General features: G+C 34.7%; 1 long non-coding RNA gene across 1 annotated transcript; it reads left to right on the top strand.

Annotated features, from left to right (window-relative positions):
• The first annotated feature begins 509 nt into the window (after nucleotides 1-509).
• LOC306855948 lies at nucleotides 510-3,462 on the top strand. The gene is made up of 4 exons (XR_013782970.1): nucleotides 510-589; nucleotides 1,227-1,394; nucleotides 2,055-2,237; nucleotides 2,378-3,462. It is a non-coding gene; the product is annotated as an uncharacterized lncRNA (long non-coding RNA).
• Nucleotides 3,463-4,329: the final 867 nt, after the last annotated feature.

The following is a 4,329-nucleotide window of genomic DNA, read 5'->3' as shown; positions in this document are numbered from 1 at the left end:
ACATTTTACAATCAGCATTACCCCTTCCCTCTTAATCGTTTTCCATAAATAATAGGTAATTGAACAAAACATTAAATAGATAATAGTCAAAACAGGCCTTACAAACAACATGAAACAAGGAGGATAAAATCTCACGGATGCCTTCTGCTTTTGAAAACAGAACACGACCACACAGATGGTTAAATTTCTTTGCATCAGCAATATTTGCTTTTGCAGCCTTTGCAAAAAGATGACTTTTCAACATGCCAAGACACACACACACACACACACACACACACACACACACACACACACACACACACTATTGTATTTTATTATGCATACATTTCACCTTTGTAAAAATAATTTCTTCATGGACAATAGAATAGAATCTTAACAAACTGCTGTAACAAAACACATTTCATAAGGTCATAATAATTTTGGTCATACAAGACATTTCAGTGATCAGTTCCTCACTAGAGCTCTGCCTGGATGTTAGATAAATAAAACACACAAAGGCCCGCCCATTCACAGAATTCTTTCACATTAAGCGTTTTACTGGACCTTGCAGTAGTCTTTGACTGAAGGAGAACGTAAACAGGTCTTGACGGTGAGTAGACGGTGAGATGTTTCTCAGATGTTGTCGTTTCTCGGATTTTCTCGCAATTTATATGCTTTTGAACTATTTATAACGATATTATGCACGAATGTAATTTCACCATATCAAAATTTTCATGTAAAGACAGGAAGATCTCATTCTGTGCCGTTCAAGGCACTTATTTGCTCAAGATAGGCCTGTGAAAATATATTGTAAAATAAATCAATAAATAAATACAAATAAAAATTACAGTTTAAATAACTATTTTTTTAAATGTATTTTTTTTTATATAAAAGTGGCAGTGGTCTTGATTTGGACTTTATCTTGATGTTGAATATACACAAACAAATTTTTTTTTTGTTTGGTTTTTTTAATGATTTTTGTCATCAGAATCATAAAAAAAATGCCTCTTATGGATTTTTAAGATGTGTTTGTTTAGTTTTTGTGTGTAAGCTACTTGGTGTAAGCGTATATTTAATAAAATCGTAACATTTCAGTTTTTTGAGTATCCTTACCTGTAGCTGGTATTCCACTCAATACAATAACAGAAAATTAATCACTTTTATTTTGCAGACGTGTTTTTAGTTTCAATTTCAGTTATAACTGCAAGATTTCAGCCTGTGTGTTTATTTATTTACTCTCAAAACAGGCAGTGACCCAAGCATAAGGTTGCTTGTTTAACATCAACACAACTTGCTTTATGCTTTTCGTTTAAGAGGCTCCATGGCATCTGTTGGGTTGAAATATTTAAAATCTCTGAAAAGTTTCAGAGATATAATGCATCTGACGAATGCTCGGCAAAAGGGTTTCATGGACGGTGAGTAGCTATGTCTATAACAAAGGTCTCTTTACACCTGGTCATTTCACGATCGGATAGCTATCCGATCAGACAGACAGATAAGCATGAAGTGACCAGGTGCTCTAGGTGGCTTTTGAACTATTTTTTTAATGTTTGGAATAGCCTAGATGAGAGCAGTGCTGAACTTGGTAGCTACCCTTTAAATGTTGAGTGTTCTCGCATGATATAACAAGACACATGATAAAACTCTGTGGTTTACTGCAGGTTATGTGCGGTAACTGGAATTTTATTTGTGTTAAAAATTTGGTTTTACTTTCAGTTAATGCAAAATGGTGACTTAAGCAAAAATACATACATTGACAAACTCAGAGGTCATTTTTTTCACAGTCTTTCCAATTTAGCATTAAAAATCAATTGAATGTTATTTTTACTTTTGTTATCTTTACTTCGACTGTTTCCCTCTAGAGATCCAAAAGTAGGCTACATCTGATGAAAAACTATATCTTCTGAATGCATAAGCAAATTTGATTTTGTCCATATTTAAAACTGTTTTGCTTTTTTATCGGTCCAGTATGATTTGAGATTGAGAACATGTTGCCATTCTTTTACAGTTTACACAATTAACACACTCAATTGTTGCCTTAATGCTAAATTTGATGTAATGTTTATTTAAAACAGAAAAATGTCATATGGACATTGTGAAGCAAGGTGAGGAGAGCATAAAGCCCAAACCACAGTTTGATCATCAAAAAAGCGAGAAGGATATGATACAGAGGGACAACAAACAGAAGGTGTCACAATCAAGAGCAACAAATATACTGAAACTTAAATGCAACAGCTTGGAGAGTCTGAGACCGAATTGTAAGTATTTTAGTACATTAACTTGATTTATGAACACGTGGCAAAGTCTTTTCCACCTCTTCATAAGTGAAGATTATAACCTGCTATAGTACATCTATTGTAAATGATGTGAAGATAACCTATTTATTTTTTGTCCTCAGATTTTAACAGCACTTTCCAGTAGTGACACGGGTTTGGTCACCATCCTAAGCTTTGTGTTAAACACACTACATGTTTCTATTCAACTTACATTTCATAATCAGTCCAGAAAGCAGGCTAACACAATGACTGTTTTAGGTTTCTTGAAGCATTTTGGAGACGTTGCCACAGTTCTTTTGGATTTAGTCTGTCTCAGTTTGTTCTGTTTCTTCATGTCATTCCAGACAGACTGGATGATGATCAGATCAGATCTCTGTGTGGAGCACTGGCTGTTTTTAGACTCTTTGTGCAAACAAAAATCTCACTGGATTATTACAATTAATGGCAAAATGTATGTTTGGAAATGTAAACTGATATTTCCTACAGACACATTACAGCAAAAGATAGAAATAACTGACTTAAAAACATTTTTTTATTTAGCTGGCTAAAATACTAGTGGCCTAAAACTTTTGCAGGGTACTGTATATATTGGGGGCTTTAAATACCCCATAATTTATGCCATGTTGGTTGGATGAAATTTAGGTAGACAACTAAGAAGTGCCAGTCAGCAGAAAGAAACCTAAATCAGTAGAACAATAAATATTTACTTTGAGCAACCTTTACTGACCCAGTTCACAGGAAAACCCTGATGGTTTGGCTGATTTCCATAAAATACACTTAAATGTTATTTATTTAAGTCTACTTAAATGTTACAACTTGTAAAAATGTAAGTTATGTTTCAAGACTAAGTGTTGTGTAATTAACAGGTGGGGACCAACATACTGATGCATTCCTGCACATATTGTGCTTTGTTGACAAGACAACGATATCCCACACCTTTGCCATTGTTTCGGGCCATGCCACTGAAACGGACTTGTTGCTTGGGGCTGTTTTTCTTCATCTACAGTAACTAGTTTACAAAGTTTTGTGTTTTAAAGAATCTGATTTACAAAAAACGTTGTTTTATTTGTGTCTGTAGGGGTTGGATGTGATGTGTAACAGTAGCACCCATTCAAATATTGTTTTAAAAAGAAATGTGAAAACTCATTAAATTGATAGTTGCATTTTTTGTGTTGTGTAATTGTATTACAGAAAAAATAATAATTTTACATTCCTTTGTGATTTTTATTTATTATTATTGGTTATATTGGTAAATATAAAGGTAGCAAGGCAATGAGACAACAAATAACCCAATGTTTAGGTAATGTTTAACCCAGCAACACAGTTAACCTGACCCACTGGTTGGGTCAAAGAAACAACCCAGCATTCTGGGTCATATGGTTAAACCCAACACTTGGGTCAAAACAACCCAGCGTGTGTTCTGTCCCATAGTTACCCAGCGGCTGGGTTATTTTTTAACCCAGCATTTTTGAGCGTACATACTGTAGAAAAACATTTTTAAACATAAAATCGTCTAATTTTTAGAGATGATTATTTTTTGTAATATATATGTGTATATATATGTGTTTACTATGTGTTTCCAGATCACTACCATCACTACCACTCGCAAACCACGCATCACACACTGTAGACGGCGCAATCCTATCAACCTGCGCACTTTGCCTATGTCTGCTAATATATTATTTTCTTTTTCTATTGGTCTCTGGAATTGTCAATCTGCTGTCAACAAAGCTGATTTCATTATTTCCATTACTAGTCATTCAACGTTAAACCTCATGGCCCTGACAGAGACCTGGATCAAACCAGAGGACAATGTTACACCTGCAGCACTCTCCAATAATTTATCCTTTTCCCACACCCCCCGTTTGACTGGAAGAGGTGGAGGTACTGGTCTGCTCATCTCTAATAATTGGACATTTACTCCTTTACCATCTCTGAGTATCAACAACTCTTTTGAATCACATTCGGTTACTATTACCTACCCTCTAAAAATCCATTTTGTAGTTGTTTATTGTCCCCCAGGATCACTAGGTAATTTTGTGGAAGAATTAGATTTATTGCTCTCAACCTTTCC

This window comes from Barbus barbus, assembly GCF_936440315.1.
Source record: "Barbus barbus genome assembly, chromosome: 36".
Lineage (NCBI taxonomy): Eukaryota > Metazoa > Chordata > Actinopteri > Cypriniformes > Cyprinidae > Barbus > Barbus barbus.
The sequence above is the reverse complement of the archived record's forward strand: the minus strand, read 5'-3'. Positions and strand labels throughout refer to the sequence as shown.